The sequence below is a fragment of the Rattus norvegicus genome (genome assembly GCF_036323735.1).
Source record: "Rattus norvegicus strain BN/NHsdMcwi chromosome Y unlocalized genomic scaffold, GRCr8 chrY_unlocalized_10, whole genome shotgun sequence".
Taxonomy (NCBI): domain Eukaryota; kingdom Metazoa; phylum Chordata; class Mammalia; order Rodentia; family Muridae; genus Rattus; species Rattus norvegicus.
Window position 1 is genome coordinate 670,001 of NW_026947368.1, and position 25,765 is coordinate 695,765.

Sequence of the window (25,765 nt, forward strand, 5' to 3'; positions counted from 1 at the left end):
GGAGAGGAGTAAGGAAAAAGAGGATGAAGTAATGATGGAAAGAATCCATATTGCCTGGAGAAAGCACATGTAGCAAGGGGTTTTATGGTTGGGGAATTCATTATGATAGGGTTTGATCTACCCAATACACATTTATAGATTATAATCATACTAACCAGATTGTGTGTTTTCTTTATGGACACATTGGGTTCAGAAATTTCAACAAGCTTTCCTCAACAGTATTTCTGGATCAAATTTTCTGTTAATAGAGATCTCCCCTTGTAGTGGCTCTAACCATTTCTCAATAGTGCAGTAGACACAGCTGTTTCTTCCTCAGTCATGTCTGCTGTATTTTCTATGGATATCTGTCTTCAGTGACCAAGGCCCAGTGTTGTTTTTTCTCGAGGTCTTCAATGATCTCACCCAGAGGAGTTTCAGGTTTCTCAACTCGTTCATTCTAGTTGACCGCAGCTTCAGAATGTCCTTATTTTTCATACCTGCATAGTATTCCACTTCAAATATTTCCTGATAACAGTGAACTGTCGCGAGCAGGCTAAAATTTCCCAAGAAAACATTAAACATTCAGTCTCTAAATCTAGATCTCCTCATCCCATGATACTTGGGCTGACTGGAAGGCGTGGCATGAGCAGTTTGTTCTTACAGATATCAAAGCCATTTCCTTCTCCAGTAATGCCTGCCATCCCTCTGTCAGAGATTTTTACCCTGGTTATTTTCGGTGACTTATGTGATTTAGAAATTGTGACACAATCTGCATGCTAGAAAGCCGGAGATGTTTCAGGTTGACCCTGCTTCCTCAGCCAATGATGTCACATGTGCCCATTGGGCAACCATGTCACACCCAAACAGCAAGATGTCTTCTTTGACTCCACACAAGACTGTAAGATTGCCTTTAGTCCTGCATGCACCTTGGCAACCATGTCACACCTGACTGCAAGATAGCAACTTTGTATCTTCACCCAAAAGTAAGATTGCCTCTTTGATTCTCTTAATTCTACCCATCCGTGAGCAAGGGAGGTCTTTCTGTCTTCTGCTACCTTCCTCAGTTTCTCTCTTCAGAGACTTGGAGTTCATAACAGACATGTTTCTGATGTGCTAGGTTAGAGTTGTTTTATATTTCATATTTTATATTTTATATAAATAAAATATACCCATTGTGATTGGTGTTGCTTCCATAATTTCTTCTCAGCCTCTATGTCATTTGCATGACAGATTATTTTCATTTAATCTGTCCACTTGGCTGAAGGTGTTTTTCATATATAGGTCATTTCTGGTAAAACTTTGGGATCAAATGTGTTCACTATTATATGATGTGTGAATGGCGATACACTGAGTTCTCTATTTCCGATATCATCCCCTCGACTTCCTTTGATTGTCTTTTTGCTCTAGCTGGGAATTTAAGGAATTTACTGAAAGGATGCTGCGAGATTAGAAGTCTGTTCTCATTCTCCAATTTAGTTGAATTGCCTTTTGCTTTTCCCCCCTTATTTTGATATGAACAGTTGACATGCTATATTGCATTTTGTGTAATATATTTTGGATTTATTTTAGTATTTTATTGCATTAGGTATGTGCCTGACATCCCTGGTCTCCCTGAGACCATAAATAGGGAAGGACGATGGATTCTGTCAAAGGCTTTTCAGCATCTAAAGAGATAGTCTTGCAATTTTTTCCTTGTTTCTTCATTCAGCTCCTTCACACCATTTTGTAATAGTGGATATTAATAATTCATATTAATATATTAATGCTTACTATATTAATTTTGACATATTAATGTAATATATCAGTTACAATATTATATCACTATGTATTAATTTAATATAGTAACAATATAATAATATTAATTATATTTAACATATGAATATAATAATTTATGTATAAATACAATATGTTAATATTAATATAATATATTAATATTTGTTATAAATTATGTTAGGATATAACAATTTAATATGTTACTTTACTAAAATATATATGTACAAATTTATATATATACTTGTCATGATAAGCAACTACCACAAAGTTAAATTCAAGGGGAGCTCCCACATAAATGTGAAATGCTGCGGGCAGAATATTTTTTTTCAGTTCAGTTTGTTAATATGGTGGATCACTTTGATGGGTTTTCATAGATTGATCCACTCCTGCATCCTCAGGAAAAAGCCTAGTAGATGGCGCTGGATGGCACATTGATATGTCCTTGGATTTTGTTTTGGTGCATTTTACCTAGTATTTTTTCCACCGATGTTTGTAAGGGAAATTCGTCTGAAATTCTTTCTTTGTTGAGTCGTTTTGTGATATTGGTGTCCGGGCAACTGTGCTGTCATGGAATCAGTTTGGCGATTTTCCTTCTGTTTCTGTGTTTTGGAGTAGGTTGAGAATTCTTTGAAAATCTGGTAGGAGTCTGCACTCAATCAATCTGGTCCTGGGGATTTTTCAGTGAGGAAACTTTTAATTACTGTTTGTGTCTCTCTAGGGGTTGTAGAGCTATTTACATAGTTCATCTTACCTCAGATTACTTATGGTCAGTGGTATTCATCTACACAATCATCCATTTAGTTCAGAGATTTTAATTTTGTAGACAGCAGGTTTTTGAGACCTAATGATTCTGTGCCTTCCATCAGTGTCAATAGGTTGACTCCCTTTTCATTTCTGATTTTGTTATTTGGATGCTGTCTTACCTTCTATTACATTATCTGTTTAAGGGTTTGTCTGTCTGGTTGATTTTCCCAAGGAATCAGTTATTGTTTTTGTTGATATTTGTATTCTCTTTGTTTCTGATGGATCACTCTCACCCCAAGTCTGATCATTTCTCTCTGTCCCCTCCTTTAATATGTATTTGATTCTTTTTATTCTAGAGCTTTCAGGTGTGCTGGGAAGTTGCTAATATGGGGTCACTCCGGTTTCTTTATGAAAGTGCTCTCTGCTGCATGTGCACGTTCCTCTTAGCACTGCTTTCCTTATTTGCCTTAAGTTTGGAGACGTTATGCCATCATTTTCACTGAATTCTAAGAACACTTTTTTTTCAAGTCTTCTCTGAACTGGTGGTGCTTCAGTTTCCAGCTATTGAATTTCCATGAGTTCATTGACTTTTTGTTATTGTTTTAATCCATGGTGTTCTGAGTTGTTTCAATGGTTAGCACAGTCTTTCTGTATCTGCTGTTGCTTGTTCTGTGAGGGAGAACATGTTCAGTTTAGGATAAGGTTCCGTGCAGTACTGAAAAGAAAGTGTGTACTTTTGTGTTCATGTGAAAAAATCTGTAGAAATCGGTGAGGTCAGATTAATTTAAACTCGTGTCAGTTATATCTTTATTTTTATTGTTTTCTTATTTAGTTTCTGTCTCAATGACCTGCCCTTGTTGAGATGTCACATTGATGTCCCCCACTATTAATGTGTGAGGTTCGATGTGATATTCAGCTTCAGCAATATTTCTCTCACTAATGTTGCTACTTTTGTCTTTGGGATATAGACACCCAGATTTGAGATGCCATTTTGGTGGATTATTCCTCTGATGAATATGAAGTGTCCTTCCCCTTCTCTTTTGATTACTTTTGGTTGAAAGACTGATTTGCTGGATGTTAGAATGGCTACACCATCTTGTTTCTTGTTTCAATTTCTTGGAAAACCTTTTCCAACACCTTAGTCTGAGGCTTTGTCTATCACAATTGCTGGAGTGTTTCTTGAATGCAACAGAATGACAGATCCTGTTTTTAAATCCATTGTGTTATCCTCTGTCCTTTTATTGTTTAATAGAGGACATTAATGGTTAAAGGTATTAGTGACCAGTGATATTTACTTCATGCTATTTTGATGTTGGGGGTGTGGGGTTTTCTTGCTTGCATGTATTTTTGTTTTTGTTTTTTTGTGGGATGCTTGAGTGTGTATGTTAGTATAAAATCTGTTCTGTAGGGTGCATGTTTTTTTTTTGTTTACATGCTGTTTTTGCTTTTTTGGGGGGGAGTGGTTTTAGAGTATGCAGGCGAGTATGTGCTCCCTTTCATAGGTTATGCTGTGTAATTTTTAATTTCTAGTGGGATGGTTCAATTTCTGAAAATCCATCAATATAATCTACTATAAAATGAAACTGAAAAAAAATCACATGATAATCTCACTAGATGCTGAAAAAGCAATTGCAATCCCTCTTTATGCTTAAAGCTTGAAAGTGATAAGGGAGACCAGTCCTATGGAGAAACATAGTAGAAGCAATGGACAGCAAGCCAGTAATGAACATCAAGCTAAATATAAAGAAACTTAAAGTAATTCCATTAAAGTGAAGGACAAGTTAAAGCTGCCCACTCTCCCTATTCAGTATATTATTTCAAATTCTATCCATGGTGAAAGCATTGTTTAAATTTGGTTCTGGCATGGAGTATGGCCAAGGCCTTTGAAGGAGGAATGGCACAGTGTTTTAGAAATCCTGGAGTATGGCCCACTGTTTAGCACTGACTCATTGCACCTTGGTGAGTCATAGAACCAAGGACCAAGTGTACTGAGAACTTCATGAAGTGTTTCATTCGGTTTTTCCCCTCATATCTCTCTAATTCTAAGAAGTACATAAAAATCGTCCCGTAGCTTCCCACCACTCAGGGAGCAAAATCATTGGCATTTGCAATAATAGTGGTGGAGGTCTTTTAGGAGTTTCCTCTGTGGCAGACCAATGCTTCCACCATCACCCAAGGAAATGTAGAATAATGAGCAATGGCCATCACCCATAAAAAAATTTGGAAAAATAAAATTGTTCGTTAAGCTGGCTAACATGATTTAACTACTGGCTCTGATGTAAAAAAAAAAAAAAGAAAAGAAAAAAAAAGAAAAAAAACAATTTAGGGGACAATTTGAAGTTCGGAAAAGCTGGGACTTTTTAAGATCTGGCATCAAGTACAATGGTGGCACCGGCTAATGGTGTGACTGTCACAGAGGCTGGACTGCTGAGGACTGATTTCTGTCCCAGTTGTACCCTCAGCTTCCTGATAGGACTTAATAAGGTTTGACATTCACAGGTGTGCATTCTGATCATTTAAAGTAGATATGACATTTTTATAAAGATATTTAGATTTGTGCTTTTTAAAAGATTCTTATTAGAGTATATTTAAAGATAAATAATACAATATTAAACCATTTCTCTCTAAATTCAAATTGCTTACTTATGAAGTTACGCTGGCCTTGGGAGTAATTTGTTTTCTTTACGTGTACTATGTAATATTTGTTCTCATACACTATTGGGTATCACTTTTCTCAGCATCAAGGACAAGAAGAAACTAGAACCTGATCACATTTGCAATTTTACATGGATTTAAAGATATCTCTAGGATATCAAAGCTACTTGTTGTGGTTTGCCATGAAGTTATCTGTATTTTGATGCTAATTCCACTACCCTAATGACAGCTGCCTACTCATGTACTCAGAACTCAGGTGACTTCTCCAGAACCACCTCCCATTGAATTTGTAAAGTACAGGTGAAGGTCAGGTACAGGATAGAAGGAGGCCTGCCATTGAAGGAGAAGGAAGGATGGGTGAGAGAGATGTTTTAAGGAGGAGGAGGAGACTAGAGGAAAAAGGAGATATAGGAAGAGAGGGTGAGAAGCCATGGCAGGTGAGGTTACTATTATGCTCTGTGTATTTACAGGTTGTTATTAATATTCCTAAGGGATGGATGGTAAAGTGCTTTGTATATTTAAGTGGGCAATTATATCTTATCAATTGGGTCAAAATGATTGTGTTATGTGTTCTTCTATGTGAGAGTTTGAATATAGAAAAGTGTGTGGCGGCAAGGGAAACTGGACGGACAGGGAGTAGGGATGTGTTTTCACCAAGATATGTACCAGATATATTGGGACACTCCGGTGCTAGTGATAGCAGGGTAAAAAAAACAAGTTTTCTTTTTTCTTTTTTCTTTTTACAACAACAGATGGCAAACCAAGGTGATGGGCAAGAATCCACTAGTAATCATAAAAATAAAATTTTTATTTTCTAAGTAAGAGGACTCTGGTGCCCTATTAATTCTTGATAACTTAAGAGCAGAAAATCAAACAAAGAAATGGGGAAACATCCTGGGCTGACAGGATGTTGGTACCATTCTGTGTAATAAGTAATGGCAGCTCAGAGAGTTAAGATATTAAAGCTGCTTTTTAAATAAAGTTGTTTAGAATGTCTTTCAGGATACTCATTTTCTTTTTAACATGGGCTCCACATGGGAATTTTGGGTGGAAATCCTAGTTACACAAGGTATTTCTTCTTTTCAGGTATTATTAACAAGTGATTAAGTTTGTTTTTAGAAAGAAGAGAGTAGAGAGATTACCTGAATTAGGTGGGGATTTTCATCTACTGCTCAGAACTTAGGGAAAAAATTAGGCACTACCAAGTAGAGAGTTGTGATGAAATGTCTGTAACACCAGGGAAAGTGAATGCAGACATATATTTTAGAAGTTATTAAGGGTAAAGAAAAATCTGTGGCTTCCAGTTAGAGAGCTTAACAGATTGAGATATTTTGGGCAAAAGTCCTGGTTTAAAGTGTTCCTTATTGAAATTAGAATTGATAGAAGTTATGAATTACCCCACTATATGGCTCGTTGATGAAGTCTAGCGATGGTTTTCGGTTACTTTTGATATTTACGACAATAGCAAGCTCAAATTCTCTTAACATGGGCTCCATGGGAATTTTGGGTTTATTTCCTGATATCACCAAGAACGGATTTATATCAGAATCATTTTTACATAAATTCCTTTTTTAAAAATTGTTTAATCTTTATGATGGGTGTGAATTTGAGTTTTATGCTTATATTATTACTCTGGGAGGGAGTGTAAGATCCAAGCTTCTCTTGTTTCAGATTAAGTAACAGATTATTTTGGGAGAAAGATTTTGTCCTTTTGTTTTTAAAAATTTTGCTTAGGATTCTGGAAACCTCACAGAGTCATACTGATCAGGTTTGATAGTGGTAGACCGCCTGAAAAATATATTCAGGAGAATCAAACAAAAAGATATCTCGATTCTAAACCTTTGTCTTGAGAGTTGTGTTTTGCAGACTGTGACTACTTGGAATCCTGGTCTCAATGACTTTCAGCTGGGACCAGTCAGGACATATCGGCTATTGCATTTGCTTCATTCTTCCTACCCCCTACCCCTAAGGATATCTCAACGCCCATGTACAACTCATTTCCCTGGAATATTTGGGGTGGGGCTGGAAGTGTTTATTCTAAAGTTGTTTTTTATGAAGAATTGAAAAATTGGTTGAAATTTAGCAAGGAGTAATAAGCTAGATTGAGTTATACAGTCATAATCGCCTTTGGTAACTAAGCTTAATCTTTTCTTTGTTTAGGTATAGAAATTATTGGACAGAAAAATTTAAAATTACAAGAGACAGTCCTATTATTGTTTTCATTACAGACTTCTGAGGTGCTTACACCTGTGAGTTAAGATTCAAATAGCGAAGTCATGGCTCTGACTTTGTAAGAGTACTATCAAAACAAAATTAATATATAAAGACAACAGTCCAGATTGTCTTAGATAGATAGATGCTTTTCAAAAATGTCAGAAATCCACAAAATTTGAGATTTAAAGTTAGTACTTATCTTTTGTTATTACTTATCTTCTCCTAACTGTTCCCCTTTGGCAGATTTAATGATGAATTTGAACATCTCTACCTCCAAGTGAGGCAATACTTTGTGGCTAGGCAGTCACTGGAAAAAATGCCTGTTTCATCTGCAGATTAATACTATCCAGAAAAGGACAAATTATCCAGAGGATTTGACTGATAAACCCTGCCAATACAGGATAGTGAGCCCTTCCGAGTCTACATTTCAGTAGGCTGTCAGTTGATCTTGTGTCAGAAGGCTGAAGACTTAAACTCACCTGTTGCTAACAGGGGATTGTGCTATTGGAGATTTGTCTCTACAACCTCTCAGTTCTAGAAGTCCTCTTAGGCTTCCTATGTGTATAGATATTTGGTCATTCTCAGATTTCTGACAGGGTTGGATACTGATTATAGTCTCATTGTTTATCAGGCTGTATAACTCTGACTATACATATTTTATTGGATAGTTATCAGATAGTATACAAGCTAGCCAAGACATACTATAGATTTTAAGCCTTGATGAAGCTGGAATGAAAAACTAAATGTACTTTCTAACTGGTATAGTTTTGGACTGGGTGTTGAGTATATCAAATGCTTTATAAATTGCAGAACGGTAATTATCTTACTCAATTGATATATAAATGACAAGTCTGTTTAACTGGACAAAAAGGGAGAAACGTTGTTTACAGTGAAGTTATCTGTATTTTGATCCTGATCCACTGCTTCAAGGACAGCTGCCTTGTCCTGTACTCAGAACTCAGGTGAATTCCCCAGAACCAATTTCCCATTAAATTTGTGAAGTACAGGTGAGGGGCAGGTACAGGATAGAAGGAGGCCTATCATTGGAGGAAAAGGAAGGATGGGCAGGAAAGAAGTTTGAAGGAAATAGAAGAGACTAGAGGAAAAAGGAGAGACAGGAGGAGAGGTGAGAAGCCATGGCAGGTGAGGTTAGGATTCTGCTCTGGGTATTTACTGGTTGGAATTAATGTTCCTAAGGTATGGATGGTACCAGGTTTTGTATGCTTAAGTAGGGTATTAAATCTTATCAATTGGATCAAAGTTTATTGTGTTGTGTGTTCTTTCATGTGAGGTTTTGAGTGTAAGATCATGTGTGGGACTATGAGACACTGGGCAGCTGAGGAGTGGGGATGTATTCAACCAAGATATCTAGCAGAGACTTGGGAAACTACAGTGCCAGAGATAGCGGAATATAAGACAATTTTTTTTATTTTTATATTTTTGCAACAACACATTCACTTCTGTATTTGACATGCTCTTGGTGTGTCCCTTAGGAAAGATCTATATCTGGTTCCTGACAGAATGTGCTTCTTAAGATCATCAATCTTATCTAGTTTTGGTGGCTGATTATGTCTAGCTACAGGAGGCAGACTCTAGTGGTTCTATCTCTTTGCTGCTTGGTATTTCAACTACCATCATCCCATTAGGTTTATCAGAACCTCTTGCATACCTGGCACCTGTGACTTTTCTGGGGATACCCAAGTTCACCCCCAACCACTTATGTTTATTGTCATTTATTCCACTTTTCCTACAGCTATGAGATTAGATGGAATTTAACATGGACTCTGAGCAGGTATATCAAGAATGTAGAATCCACAAATGGCAATGCCAAATAGACTCGCTCCTGTTCTTATGATACTAATAAAGTTGTGGTTTCATTGGAATTCAAATTCTTCCCTCCCTGGCAATCCTCCTGTATCTTATCTTTGGCCTGAAGAAAGAATCATCTTAAAACATCCAAAATCCTGAAATCTCACCCTTGGAACAAGGGAAGGTAGATTTTACAGAAATGATATCTAATGGGACTACATAGTCCACGCTGTCCTTTGATTTACTCAGGCAGTTATTTTTTTGCATAAAATAAAAATTTGGGAGTTTATCATTTTATGTAGGTACACAATATTTACACTGTTAAATTCACTTCATAGTTTGGCCATGTTTGTTTCCAAAATCATTGCCAAAAAACTGGAATTTGAAAACAGTATATTTGAGTACACATTCAGGAAAATCTATAAAGTCCCCTTTCAAGGAATGAACAATTAGAAAATGAAATAAAAAATTCACTCAATTAAACATCTGTAGAGAAAAAATAGCCTGTGGGAAACAGGGAAAACCTAGGAAATTGAACTGTTTGTCACAGGAATGGACCTGGTAATAGAATTATTATCCAGAAGAATCTCCTACATCCCATGTTTCTAGATCTTTTCTACTCAATACAAGCCCGTAACTGACTTTCTCCATGTAGATCCTGTAACCACTGATGAAGCAAGAGAAGTTTCCAGCTGTAGAGAGGTGTAGTACATAAATGTTACCACTGTGTCACAGTAGACATTCCTGGAAAAGGCAAACTCGAACCTGGTGAATGTAAAGAAAGCTGTTTAGCAGGTAGGTCATGGCAGTTCTAAGTGACATCGTCATTTGGCCCTCCCTGAAAAATATCTTGTACCCTGGAGAGCCCTAGCTTTTGTGATGTCACAAAAAAAATGCATAACATATATTCCCGCAGTACCTCTAGGGATTACTAAATGGCCTCTATTTCAGTGCAAACAGCCATTTGGGAAAGAGAACAAAGACGATGTACATAACAAAATGAGTAGAAGAATGTTGGCCTTCTGTTTCAGTTTTAAAAAATGAAGAAATATGTGGAAATATTTGGGAAATACATGGGAAAGCGCAGTGAGTGCTGAGCAGGGTTTGTGAGGGTTCACTGAACACACAACCTTGATTTGAGCCTTTCACATATGGGATTGAGGAAGTGGTAGCCTTTTAGTAGCATCTGGATTTCCTTGTTTGTTATGGTTCCTGGAAGTCAGAGATTTTATTATCATTAATTTCATTATTACAAAAGCCAGGTGTTGGGACGGGTACAGTTTTTTTTGTTTGTTTGTTTGTTTTTGTTTGTTTTTGTTTTTGTTTTTTTTTTCTTTCTGAGAGTGCATGGGTTTTATTTTTTCTCCCAGAAGGAAAAAGTCCCAAGGAAAGAGGGAAAGACAAGTATTGTATCCTCAGCTCGTAGTAAACTCCTCCATGTTTTTGATTCCTACATCGCAGTTTGTGTCTGACACAGATATCTGGGAGAGAGAAATACTTCTAGTTGAGAGTTCATCATCTCAGTCTTTCCACTAGTGTTATGCTGACTACCATTCCCTGACAGTGTCCCTCTAGATTTATGAATCAATATGTCTGATTACCTTGCAGTTTTATTTACTTTTATTTCTTTCATTTTTTTTTAAATTTTAAGTTAATTTTAATACTTTTTGGATATTTCTATATCTATATTTAAATGTTATTTCCATTCCCAGTTTTCCTCTCCGTAAGAGACCTAAATGTTTCCTTTCCTTTACACTTAAACCACCCTTACTACCCGTTGAAATTTCCTTGAACTGGGAGTCAAACCTATGGAGAACCAAGGGCCTCTCCTTCCTTTGGTGTCCAACAATGCCATCCTCTGCCACACATGCAGTTGGAGCAATAGGTCTGTCCATGTACAGTCTTTGAGTATCTTTATAGTACCAGAAGGTTCTTGTTCATTCGCATTATTCTTCTGATGGGGTTGATAATGTCTTCAGCTCTTGTAATCCTTTCTAAAAATTTAACAACAAGAGGTCCGTTACACTTCTCTGGTTTGCCACTAGCATTCACTTCTGTAATTGACATGCTCTAGCTGTGACTCTCAGGGAAGATATATAACCTGTTACTGGCAGCATGCACTTCTTAGCTTTATTAACCTTAATCGTATCTAGTTTTGGTGTCTGATCTATCTATCTATCTATCTATCTATCTATCTATCTATCTCTGTCTCTGTCTCTGTCTCTGTCTCTGTCTCTAGCTCATCTCTTCTCTATCTCTATATCGATTTATCTATAATATATATATATATATATATATATATATATATATATATATATATATATATTTGGTGGCTTATACATCTATGAATTTAGTTGAAATTTTAACATGGATTCTGAGGTCCTAGGTCAAGAATGGAGAATCCACAAATGACAATATCAATCCTGGTCTTATGTACCTATTGAAGTTTAGCTTTTACTGGACCTCAAGCCATTCCTCTCCCTTCCCATCATCCTGTATCTTTAGTATGGCTTGAAGAAAGAATCATGGTAAAACATCCAAAAGCTTGAAGTCTCACCCTTGGAACACAGGAAGGTAGATATTACTGAAATGATATCTAATGGGACTACATAACCGCATTGTATAGTCCATGCTGCCCTTTGATTTACTGATATCAGGTAATTTTTGCATAAAATAAAAATTTGGGAGTTTATCATTTGAAGTAGGTACACAATATTTACACTATTACATTCACTTTTTAGCTTGGCCAGCTTTTTTGCAAAAATCATTGCAAAAAACTAGAATTGCAAAACGGAATTTTTGAGGACACATTCAGGAATATCTATAAAGTCCGCTATCAAGGAATGAACAATTAGAAAATGAAATTCAAAATCCACTCAATTAAATATCTGTAGGGAAACAAAGGCCTTTGGGAAACAGATAGAACTTAGGAAATTGAACTGTTTGTCACAGGAATGGAAATGGGAATAAAATTATAATACAGAAGAATCTCCTACGTCCCATGTTCCTAGATATTTTCTACACATGCCATACCCTTTATAGCTTTCTTCATTCAGAGCATGTAACCACTAATAAAGCAAAGAGAACTCTCTAGCTTTAGAGAGATGTTCTACATAAAGTTTTCCACTGTGTCAAAGGACACACCTGGAACATCACCCTAGAATCTGGTCGATATAAAGAAAGCTCTTTAGGAGGTAGGCCATGCCAGTTCTCAGTGACATGATCATTAGGCCATCCCTGAATAATCTCTTGTATACTGGGGAGCCCTAGCTTCTCCTGTGATGTCACTAGTGTTTTCCTGACTGCAACTTCCTCTCAGACATTCATTCAGTACCTCTAGATTTTATTAATAGGCCTTTATTTCAGTGTAAACAGCTATTTGGGAGGGAGAACAAATAGAATGTAGATATCAGAAATGGGGAGAAGGAAGTTGGCCTAGGGTTTTAGTTTAAAAAACGAAAAATATATGGTACATGGAAAAGCACAGTGAGTGCTGTGTAGGGGTTGTGAGGGTTCACTGAACACATAGACTTGATCTGAGCCTTCCACATATGGGATTCAGAAGGTGGGACCCTCTCAGTAACATCTGGATTTCCTTGCTTGTTATGGTTCCTGGAAGTCAGAGATTTTTTATCATTAATTTCTTTATTCCAAAAGTCAGGTATTAGGAAGTGTACAGTTGTTTTTCTGATAGCTCATGGCTTTCATTCTTTTTGCCCAGGATAAAAAGGTCCTAAGGAAGGAGGGATGACAAGTATTGTATCCTCAGCTCAATGTAAACTCCGCCTTGATTTGGATTCCTATACTGCACTTTGTTTCTGACACTGATATTTGGGACAGAGATGTGCATCTAGTTAATACATCGTCATCTCAGTCTTTCCACCTGTATTACTCTGATTACCATTCCCTGATACATACCCTTTAGATTTCTGCATCAATATGTATGATTCATTGATAGTTTTCTTTTCTTTTACTTCTATCATTTTTTTAGGAATTTTTAATGCTTTTTTAATTGGATACTTCTTTAATTACATTTCAAATGTAATTTCCTTACCCAGTTTCCTGTCCATAAGAGCCCTAACATGTCCCCTTCCCCTTTTTCTATAACCCATCTTACTGTCTCTTTACATTCCGTTGAACTGGGAATCAAACCTAGGGAGGATCAAGGGCCTCTTCTTTCATTGGTGCTCACGAAGGCCATCTTCCGCTTCATATGCAGTTGAAGCCATTGGTCTGTCCATGTGCAGTCTTTGAATATTGATTTAGTACCAGAAAGGTTTCATTCATTGGCATTGTCCTTGTGGGGATTAAAGCCCCATTCAGATCTTGTAATCATTTCCCAACATTTACCACAAGAAGTCCATTTTCATTCAGTTCATGGGTTTGTCACTATCATTTACCTCTGTATTTCACATATTCTAGCTGTGTCTCTCAGGAAATGTCTATATCCGGTTCCTGGCAGAATGCACTTCTTAGCTTCATCAATTTTATATCATTTTGGTGGCAGATGTATATATATACTTTTTGTGGCTCCTACAGCCAGGTGGTTAGTTGGAATGTTAACATAGAATCTGCCCAACTAGGTCAAGAATGTAGAATTCAGAAATGACAATGTCAAATAGACTCCCTCCTGTATTATGAACATATTGAATTTGAGGTTTGACTGATAACCATGCCGTTTTTCTCCCTGCCTATCCTCCGGTATCTAAGGTTTCTACTTAAGAAAGAATAATGATAAAACATCCAAAACCCTTAAGTCTGGCCATAGGGACACAGGAAGATAGGTAGTGCAGAATTGATATCAAATGGGACTATAGAACCGAATTCTGTACCCCATCTTGCCCTTTGCTTTGCTGATGCCTTGTAATTATTACATAAAAGAAGCATTTAGGAGTTTAATATTAGAAGTGAGTACACAGTATTCATACCGTTATGCTCACTCTAAAGATGGGCACACTTTGTTGTCAAAATCATTGCAGAAAATGGAATTGGAAAACAGAATTTTTGAGTACACCTTCAGGAATAATTATGAATTCCCCTGTCAAGGAATGTACAATAAGAAAGTGAAATACAATATTCATTTAATTAAAGGTCTGCACGGAAAATACTGGCCATTGTGATACATAGATAACGAAGAAAATTGAACTCTATGTCTCAGGAATGAACCTGGGAATAAAAATATTATCTAGAATTATCTCCTACACTACATGTTCCTAAATCTTCTACCCATGGCAAGCCCCTGACATACTTTCTCCATCTCAAGTAACAGCTAATAAAGCAAAGAGAAGTCTCTACCTTTAGAGAGAGGGAGTACATAAAGGTTTCCCCTGTGTCACAGGAGACATATGTGGAATGGGCACCTTTGAATCTGGTCAATGTAAGGAAAGCTTTTTAACAGGTAACATCTCAATGACATAATCATGAGGCCCTCCCTGAAACATCTATTGTAACCTGGAGAGGACTAGCTTCTTCAGTGATGTCACAAGTGTTGTTGTTACTGCAACTCCATCCAGATATCCCTTCAGTACCTCTAGTATTTACTAATTAAACTCTAATTCAGAGTATCCATTGTGGAGTGAGAAGAAAGAGGATGAAGAGACCAGAGATGGGAAGGAGGAAGCTGGTCTTCTGTCTTGGTATAAAAAAAGGAAGAAATACACGGTCCTTGGGAAAGCTCAGTGAGTCCTTGGTAGGAGTTCAGTAGGATCACTGAAGAGATAGACTTGTTCTGAGCCTTCCACATATGGGAATCAAAAGCTGTGAGCCTCTCACAAACATCTGGACTTCGCAGTTCTTATGGCTCCTGGAAGTGAGAGATTTTATATCATTCATTTCTTTATTCCAAAGTTTTTGGAAAGTCACAGATGTTTTCCTGAGAGCTCATTGCATTTATTCTTTTTGTCAATTATAAAAATGTCCTAAGTAAGAAATGAAAGACAAGTATTGTGTTGTCTGCTCAGAGTAAACTCCTCCATTCTTTGGATACCAATAGTGCAGTTTCACTCTTACACTAATATCCTGGAGAGAGAAGTGCTTCTAGTTGAAACATCATCATCTCAGACTTTCCACAATTATTTCCACTGAATAAAACTTTAGATTTCTGAGTCAATTGGTGAGATAAGCTTGCAGTTTTCTTTTATTTCTTTTCTTTCCTATTGTTTCTTTCTTTTTTTAAATTTTTTAGCAAAACTCTCAAAACTCATCCTTGGTGATGATGTACATTAGACCCATCAGATGAAATGAATTGAAAAACTCTCTAGGGAATGAGAGTGGTAAGGAAATCACATTGATGTATCATAAATGCAGTGCTAAGAGCAATATTCAGACTAGTCTGTGGAGATGCTGCCTTCATCAGAGACCACAGACCTTTAGTGGAGAATGATTCAGAATTAAACTGGGAAGGGAAAATGATGGTTGATATTGTTCTAGTAGATCTCACAACATTAAATAAGTGTTTCTTCCAGATCACTGAATGATTACTGTAAAGCAAATACCGGAATGAACTTATGAGACCCACCATCAGAAATAATTTGTGAAAGAAGAAATCTGTGTCTCTCCAGGGACAAACTGTTGCTTTCAAACCAACAGTAAAGTGTCCATTCTATGAATGATACATAGATATATACATATTATAGCAGGATGGATACAGAGTTTCTTCAGGTCCATGAATGAAGTATTCAGCAATTGTCCTGGCTCAGCAATAAAGGTAATTTTTGCCAACTCTTGAGAACTGAGCTCCTTCACTAGGAGCCCCATGATTGAAGGAAAGAACAAACTTCAGACAACTTGTTTCAGATTTTTATGTAGTTCAGGTTTCCTGGTCTTGGTCCTCAGAAGGAAGGACATCTTGCTTTCCAATTCTTGTTTATCCTATAATCCTTCTCTCTGCTGCACTCATGCAAATAAATTACTGTGCATTTCTTTAATAGGATACAATGCTCTTTTAATTCGGTTGACAAGAACTATAGAATATAAGTAGGACTGTATCAAAGCAGCGTATGAATATCAGACTAAGGGTATGTGGCCATTGGAAATTTGTAACTGAACTGAAACTCTTGCTAGACTCAAACTGCAGTAAAAGGTCTTCTCTAGATACATGGTGTAGTAGTTCGTGTTCCCTAAGAGATAGTAAAGGATGAATCTCTCTGTACAGAGCTATCGAACTAGTCACAATTATCACACACTATGGACCACATACTTTAACACTGGCTGACTATTTTTAAAGTCCTAGAATCCATTATTTTATTAGTTCAAAAGGCTAGATGTCACATCTGGTCATTTGTATATGGATACATCTTCAGTATGCAGGTTCTAATGTCTGTGAGTGTTTGGTAGCATTGTTAGTGCAAAAATGAAAAAGTAAATGCTTCTTTCTTCCATGTTTTCTATAGGGATTCAACTAGAATGCATGGTTTAGAATACATTGGGTTTGCCACTCTCAAACAGACCAGTATCTTCAACTGAACATTCTATTCTGGGAAGCTGCACCCTGTCAGCATGGCTCACGTGTATGTGAACTGCAAGATCTAGTCTGAGAAAGCGGTCCTGTTCATCGATCCCACCTGCCCCTATGAAAGAAATACCCAAGACTTCCTCAATCAACTCCTTTGCAAACATGGTCTTCTGGGATTTGAAGACATTACATCTACTAACAACACCAATGCGATTCAAAATTACTTTCAACAGCTGCCTGGAGTGAGATTTGTTCCTTGGGTCTTTATATGTAGAGAAAGACTGCATAGGCAGACACAGTGATCTAATCTACCTGCAACAGAATTAAGAGATGATGATGTGGCTGAAGCAGATTGGAGCTCTGCAGTTATAAAAGGGATGTCAGTAAAAGCCCATGCTGACAGCAGACATTCAGACATCCTGAAACCATGCTGAGAGTTGATGTTTGTCACAGATGATTTCAGTATTTTCTTATGATTGGGATTTTCAACAAATTGGCTTTTATTCTATTCCTCAGTGCAAAAAATCTGTTGCTGTTGGCCTCAAACCATGGGTTAGGGAAACTTAAGAGACAACAGTGGTTTCATTATCCAGTCTTCATGTGCTGACATGTCTCTACCTCTAAGTCCATGTTTCACAATCCAGTGGATTTAAATCTCCAGGGAATCAGTTACTGTTTTTCTACCATGCTGGTCTGCTGAAGTCATTTTATAGAAGTCTACTTCCTAGTAATTATTAAAGTATTGAATATTGTGAAGTTGTTTATGATCTACACACAGGCCTTTCATGATCCAATCATGTACCATCCCACTTCTGCATTTGCAGCTCTCAGCCAGTGTTCTCAACCTATCCATCCAACGACCCACAGAAGTCCACAGTTGCATGAGGATGCTGTTTGAAAAACAGATGAATAGCTTAAGCATAGTTGTTCTTCACTGTAGCCATATTAACACATACCGCAGAGCACTGATTCATTCAGCTCTGTTTGTAGTATTTAATTGCCCATAAAGCCCCAAACAGTTGTGAGTTGATTTTGTCAGAGTACCAGCAAAGTCAAATATGAAATGCAAAATTTCAGAATTCTCCTTCCAAGGCTGTTTGTGAAAGAAGTTGTTTGCAAAACACTGTACTAATAAATTTATTCCATTCTCACTTTGATATTTTGATTTGATATCTTGAAGTGCCATTTAATTATCATTGAAGTGCAGGTTCCGTCTATTGTCTCCTGAGAAGGATTCATTCCTCAAAAGGTAGTATCTGCAGATGCCTGAAAAAATAAATATAAAGACGAGATATTGATGAAGTTCTAGGTTAAAGAAGCAACATCCCACCCCAAAGATCCATATAAGAAATACATTTTACATTGACCTTATATTATGCAGAAATTATTCACATATTCCCTCTATCTCTGGGGTTTAATTAATCTCAGATGAATAGTTGACAACCAAGAGTAGCCCATAGTATCATTTTACCCTCTTCACTAATAATTTTGAGCAAATGGAACACTAAAAGATCACAAAGAAGAAATGGTTATATCAAAAGATACATGTGGGTCAGCTTTAACTCTCATGGTCAAGGTGATTTTGGACACGGTCGTTATGGTCATGGATTGCTCTCATAAGACTCTGCAGAAATTGTTCCTACTGCCTCACTTTAAGCTCAAGGAAGTCCAAGCTCCCAGAGCTGATCAGGTTCCCTTATAATGCACTTGAAAGCCACATACGCTTAAGAACATTTGATGTGCTTTAGCTCTATTTTCAGGATTTTTAAGCCTCTACCAAATAGCAAACTGTCCTTTTTACTCCCTTCTCAACACCTCTAAATCTGCCCTATCTCAATTGCTCAGTTGTCATTAGTCATAGCGCAGCACCCCAAATATGAGCTTATCTTACTGTGTTTCTAACATCCTGCTTGCTAAACCAATGGCCACTCCATACTAGATCTCACATGACTGGTAGCTCTTACTCCACCCTTAAATCCTTTCTCCACCCTTGTGTCTACTAGCCTGTTTGCAGGAATACTAGATATCCTCACAACTGGTTGGCCAAGAGCATCTTTATTGAACTATAGAGAATCAATTTGGGAACAGGACCTTCAGTGTTTGCAGGAAGATTCCCGATCTAAGAATCAAAACGTGACCAAACAAGACTCATTCCATGTCTCTGGTTTTGTGTGGGAGATAGAGGAGTTAGAATTTCAGAGTTGAAATTCAAATAATTATAATATACATGTAGTATTAATTATGCCAGGATAAAAGGATCCAAAAAGTGGAAATGGGCAATATGAAAGGCAAGAGAAAAATCCCTAGTACAGCAAACAGTGTGGACCTGTTAGAGAGACTGGGCTCTTTCCAGCCATCTGAATTTGTACTTGAAATTCTTCTGACCACTTCTTGATCTCTGCATGTAGAAAAGAACAAAAAGAAAAAGAAAACATAATAAAACAAAAAAAAATCACCAAAATGAAACTAAAAGCAAAAGCAAAAGCGAATCAACCCCAATCCTAAAAGAAGAGGACCAAGTGAAGATTGCTTGAGGTCCTCATTTTTAACTACAACTACAAGCGACCAATAGCTTTCAATTCAAATTTTTTTTCATTATTTTATTTGAAACTTCTCTGTGGGTCAAAGAAACAAGGTTTATAAGCTGCAAAAACAGGAAACAGAAACAAACCATACTGTAGAGCTCGCCACTGGTATTACTATGGTGACTGTGGGCAATGCGGAGAATACTGCTGTTTGACAATGGGTCTTTTGGTTTTATATATGCTGACAATATCTATGATTCTGAAATGAATTAGAGTCATCACCGAATCATGACTAAATCAACTGTTCCTTTTCTTTGGATAACAAGATATGGCAAACTGTTGACTGACTATCATTTGTATTTTGGACCTAGCCTCTGTGGTAAAGCTAAGTTTTTTGATGGAAAATCCTCCACCAAAACACTGTTTTGTCAATGGTGCTGCCAGCCAAAAACCATTTCCTGAGGCTAATCTGCAATCTCCAGAAGAGGAGATTTTATTTCTAATAATAATCTTCTACCAGATAAGCTTTCTTCAAATCCCAGACATACTAGAGAGAAAAATTTAAAGCAGGTCCACTACAAGCAGCAAGAAGACAAGAATATACACTGGTTTCACAACTATGTATTACAGTATTTGGAATTTTAGCAGAGGAATATGATAACCGAAGAAGATCCAGGAAATACAAATGAAAAATTAAGAAATCAAAATGTTCTCGTTTGCAGATGTCATGACACCATTTTAAAAACTCTAAAAATGTATCAGTCTCTTAAGACTGAAAAAATACGGTCATAAAATCAGAATATCATACGAACACACAAAATTCCTTAGCCTTCCTTTATTAATTAATCAAAAATTGACATTATTACACTATCTACTTATTCTTAAAACTATAAAAGTTTGATTTATTCAAGTTTTTAAGGTCCTTCAGAACATCAGCTGGAATGTTCTTATATGTTTTCTGGATGGATCATGGTTACTTCGTATGTCTTCTCATAGTATGCTTTATAACTATGCGAATTCAGGGTATTTTGTTATATATTTTAAGAGTGTTTCAAGTGGAATACTTCCCTGATTTCTCTCCCATGGTTTGAAATTGGAAAACAAAAACGATAACGTGTTTTGAGTTTTCACTTTGAATTGTGAATATATTTTCAGCTTTAAGAAACGTAAACTTTTAAAGAACAATTGTCTCTATTCAGGATCACGTCTAGCTAATTCATAGTGGTCTTTGCATTTTTAATATTTTCATCCACAATATTTTATTTTATATATTCAGATTATTGTGAGGGGAATTTGACCCATATTTCCTCAAAGTATGGTTTGGATTGCCATAAAGGAAGGCTAAGGAATTTTGTGTGTTCGTATGATATTCTGCTTTTATGACCGTATTTTTCAGTCTTAAGAGACTGATACATTTTTAGAGTTTTTAAAATGGTGTCATGACATCTGCAAACGAGAACATTTTGATTTCTTAATTTTTCATTTGTATTCCCTGGATCTTCTTCGGTTGTCATATTCCTCCAGCTAAAATTCCAAATACTGTAATACATAGTTGTGAAACCAGTGTATATCCTTGTCTTCTTGTTGCTTGTAGTGGACCTGTTTAAATTTTTCTCTCTTGTATGTGTGGGATTTGAAGAAAGCTTATCTGGTAGAAGATTATTTTTAATGTTGACTTGAATCTGTTCACAAGTATTTTATTGAGAATATGTGTGTATAGGTTTAAATTAGTGTGTAAAATACTCCCTCTTCCTCTCTTTGTGTCATTGGTCCGTACCTCTTTCTCCCTCTCTCATTACCTTCCCTTTTGCCAGATTGTCCCCCTGTCTCACTCTCTCTCCTTATTTTCTCTATCATTGTTAGATAATACCAGATTCAAAATAGAATTTTATTGTATTAAATCCTTTTGTCTACTTTATGAAATAGTCCTAAACACTTTAAATGCTATTTAAATGTATATTCATTTCTTTTCAACTGAATACATGTGAATCTATGATATTTGAGGTGGGAGAAATTAAATACCTGATTCTATGCAATTATTTAGTATAGAGCTGTTTTAATTATACAAAGTGAGCTGATTTAATATTGCTATACCCAATACATCTAGTATATACTCTCACTTCCAACCCCGACCAGCAGGAAAGGAGCAACACCACACGTTCTTCTCAAAGCAGTTTATTCAGGAACCCTTTTGTCTGCAAGCAGGAACAATGCCTTCATCCAGCCCCCGAGGCCACTCCCTTATATCCTCCCTCAACTACCTCACCAGTCTGTGTAACCTCTGTTCATAGGTCCACGTCATATAATGTTATGGTGCGCCTGCGCAGTTCTCACAATGGGGCATGGGCTTAAGTTCAGGTGCTATTCGTGAGACGTGGCAGCAGTCCCGGACTCCATCTTGGGATTGCCACTACGCCAGCTCCCCACAGTAAATCACGAATGCTTTAAAAAATATTCTAGATTTGGGACTGTAAATCTAAATAATTTGTGTTTTCTCCATGTTTCCTATATTCTCTTTCATTTTATTAATTCAAACCTTTCATTACCTAACATGGCCAGAGGTTATGACGATCTTGTTAATACTTTCCAAGAGTGACCCCTTCCTTTCATTCATTATATAGTTGTCTACATTTTACTGATTTCAGCCATGATGAGTTGGATATACATGTTATACACCTTCCGCAAGGCCAAAAAGCCATTCTGAAACAAGGTGAAAAGAGACTTTAGGTGTAGAAAATTGTGGGAGGGATCAGACATAAAGCGTGTCTTCTGGATACAAGAAGTATTGCCCTCATGTCACATAGCAGCTGTTGTTTCCTGCACAGCTTCAAACCAGTCAACAGGGAAGAATGCAGGGAAAAGGCCTGAAAACTGCTATACCTATCTGACATACTATGGACAGTTAGTATCTTCAGTTGGAGGATTGAAAATTATTTGTAAGGGTTTATCATAGAGTTATTAAACAGTACTTTAATGTAGAAGATATACACAGGAAGGATTCAAAGAAATAGAGTGATGTGGAAAAAATAAATGGAAAATTATCATCAACATTCATTGGTGGAAATTCTCAAAGAGTAAAATATATAAACTATATTCCTCAGTATAATGTATGTAGAAAATGTTTTATTATATAGGGATATTTCATGAAGCGACCTTATGATTTCAGTTGGTTAAAAAGATCTGCCAATTCTGTGAGTTTAATGAGAGCATTATGTAATTTGATCTTAATGATTTTAAAGTGGCTATTTTCAAAAATAGTAAGCATTATTTCCATGTACATGTTCAAAAACGTGCTTCTATAAATAATATTAGAAAAACTAAAACACTATATATCAAGAAACTAAATTAAATTAGGCTACATATCTAAACAAAATATTCAAAAGTGAAGAAACTCAAGTGACTAAGAATCGAAAGTGAAATATTTATCATCCTTATACAATACAGAAATGCAAAACAAAATTATTCTGAGAATTTTTTCCTCCCTTTCAGAAATTTTAGTTTTATAACACATGAGTCAACTTATGTTTGCTGTGTTATGGAGAGAGGGGAACATTACTATTCTCCTGGTTGGAATGCAAACTTCTACAGCACCTTTGGAAATCAGTATGATGTTTCTTCAGGAATCCGGAAATGGATGCGCCTAAAGATATAACTCGAGGAAAATATATCCAAATTTTGATTCATCCTAGTATAGAGACCCTTGAATAATTAGAAATATTCAAGTTGTTCCTTTACAAATGAATGCATAAAGAAAATGTGGGTCTTTTACAGATTGAAAAAGGAAAGCATGTAATTTTCAGGACAATGAATGGATCTTGTGAAAGTCATCATAGATGAGATAATCCAGATCAAAAAAGAAAAATGGGAGACATTTTCACTTTAATCTGAATGTTAATTCTCCACACTATTTCGGTTTGATTAGTTTAGTGTAAATTCAAGGGATGCGGTCCAGACTGTCCTCACTTTGGGACGTACAAATGAACTTATGGATTGCAGAGGAACACTGTCAAGAACAGGAATGTCAAACGTGAAGAAAGAGGGAAGAGGATGACAATGGAGGGAATATAGAGATGTACAGTTAAGTTGGGAAACATTTGAGGCATGGAAAGGAATCCCAATGCAACAGAAATAAAACATATTTTTTTGCAGTGGTAACTAAAGATTTATAGCTATAAGGACAGGAGATAAAACATTGATTGGGTGTATCTATGTGATTTTCAATAGTAAGAAACTCACGAAAATTATGGATTTCAACTCTCAACAAACCTATAGTACAGAAAATGAAATATATAGTCCTTAAGGAGACAGATGTGAATATCTCTGTTGTAAACATAAATGTGTTATATTGTACACATTATATGTATAAAATAATATATTTATTTGTTTACATTTCAAATGTCATTTCCCAAACTGGTTTTTCTTTCTTAAATTCCCTAAGCTATTCCGATCCTCATTTTTCTAATATGGTGCTCCCCACTTCGACTTTTGCCCTCTAACATCCCCCTTCTCTTTGATATGACATCTCCACAGGACCAATTGCTTCCCTTCCCAGATATGGCAGTTGAGGCAGTTGTCTTCCCCATATGCTCTGGTATCTATGTAGCAGAAGTCTTGGACTGGCCAAAGCATATACTAGAAGGTGGAAAATTTCCTGAACCTCTGAAGGGTAAGCTTAATTGATACTGTTGTTCTTCATATTGGGTTCCAAATCCCTCCAGATCCTTAAGTCATTCCACTATCTCTTCCTTTGTGGCTGTCAGGTGCTGTCAAATGCTTAGGTGTTTCTGCATCTGTCACGGTCAGGTGATGGCAGAGCCCCACGGAGGACAGACGTATTAGGCTCTTATCTGCGAGCACATCTTGACCTCAGGAATAGTCTGAGGATTTGGAGTCTCTGGATGAAATTGTTCTTCTGGTCGGGTGGTCTCTGGATTGCCTTTCCTTCAGTCTCTGCTCCATTTTTGTATTTACATTTTTTAGATTGGAGATTTATAGGTAAAAAAAATGTGAGCTGTGTGGGCAGCACCACCCCTTCACTGGGGGGCATGTCTAGCTACAGGAGGAAGTCTCTAGTTGTTCTATCTATTTTCCTGCTCGGTATTTAAACTACCACCATCACAGTAAGTTTCTGGGATACACTTGCATCTCTGGCATCTGGGATTTTCCTGGGGATACCCAAGTTCACCACCCACCACTGACGCTTATTGTTATTTACTCCACGTTTCCTCTGAATTTCTCTCCTGTCTCTTTTAATTGGTGCAACTCCCACCACTTTATCCATCATTTTCCACATCTAGCTAGATTCTTCCACTCCACTGCATTCCATGACTATTTTGTTCTCCCTTCTAACTGGGTTCCAAGTATCCGCCATTTGGCCTTCTCACATGTTACCCTTCATGTTATAAAAGATTTGTATAGTGGGTATTCTGTTAGCAGGGCTAACATCTACTAGTCACTAAGTCCATCCCATGTTATGTCCTTTTCGATTTCTGTTACTTCACTATTTTCATGTTCCATCATTTGTCTACAGAGTTCTTGGTGTCCTCATATTTAATACCTAAGTAATGTTCCATTGTTTACATATAGCAAACTTTCTGTATTTATTCCTGAGTGGAGATGAGGTATATCATGGTTCTTTCCAGCATTCGACTGTTATAAGTAAGACTGCTGTGAATATCTTCAACCACATGTCCACGTTATGTGTGGATCAAGTTTGAGTATATGTGTTGAAGTGAGTGGTAAAGCTGGGTTTTCAAGTAAAGCTATTTGCAATTTTCTCTGGACCTCCACACTGATGATATCCAAAGTGGCTATCAGCTACTAATCCCGCAAGCAGTGGAGGAGTGTTCCACTTTCTCTACATCCTAGCCCACTCTGCTACTGCATTAGTTTTTTGTCTTAGCCAATCTGATTGTTTTAAGGAAGACTCTTATGTTCATTTTGATTTGCCTTTATGTGAACTAAGGATGTTAAACATTTCTCGATATGTTTTTCACCTATTGAGATACCTCAGTTGAGAATTCTTGGTTAGCTCTCTAATCCAGTTTAAAAGTTGGGTTCTTTGTTGTGTGGGAGTTTACCTTTCTGAGTTCTTATATTTTTAATTTTAGCACTCTCTCAAATGTAGGGTTCGTAAAACTCTTTTCCAAATGTGTAGGTTGTTGTTTTCCTATTGGTAGTGTACTTGGCTTTAAAGAAAGTTTTCAGAATGATGGGATTTTGTAAATTGACTGGTGATCTTAGAGCCTTTGGTGTACTGTTCTGAAAATTTTCTCCTGTGCATATGTGTTCTAGGCACTTTCTGACACTGCCCCTTCTATTGGCTTCTGCATATGTGATTGTGTGTGGATTTCCTTGATGTGATTTGACTTGAACTTTGAAGAAGGAGATAGAAATGTTCAATTGGCACACAGCTATATACAGAACAACAGTTAAGGTAACATCATATCTTAGAACGATTTGGTTTATGTATAACCTACTTAGTCATAAAGGAAATGCAAATCAAAACAACCCTGTGATTCTATCTCACATCAGTCAGAATGGCTAAGATCAAAGACTCAGGTGACAGCAGATGCTGGAAAGGATGTGGAGAAAGAGGAACACTCCTCCATTG

At 36.8% G+C, this 25,765-nt stretch overlaps 1 long non-coding RNA gene across 15 annotated transcripts in view; it reads right to left on the bottom strand.

Annotated features, from left to right (window-relative positions):
* LOC134484563 (uncharacterized) overlaps nucleotides 1-25,765 on the bottom strand; it is a 63,589-nt gene that overhangs the window by 1,729 nt on the left and 36,095 nt on the right. For 7 of the 15 annotated variants that reach the window (XR_010062023.1, XR_010062014.1, XR_010062016.1 and 4 more), the window contains one exon: nucleotides 17,749-17,893. This is a non-coding gene — a long non-coding RNA (uncharacterized LOC134484563). Of the gene's footprint in view, nucleotides 1-10,791; nucleotides 11,169-17,748; nucleotides 17,894-18,953; nucleotides 19,026-25,765 lie in introns of those variants that run through there. The other 8 variants (XR_010062019.1, XR_010062018.1, XR_010062026.1 and 5 more) reach the window with 6 other exon arrangements.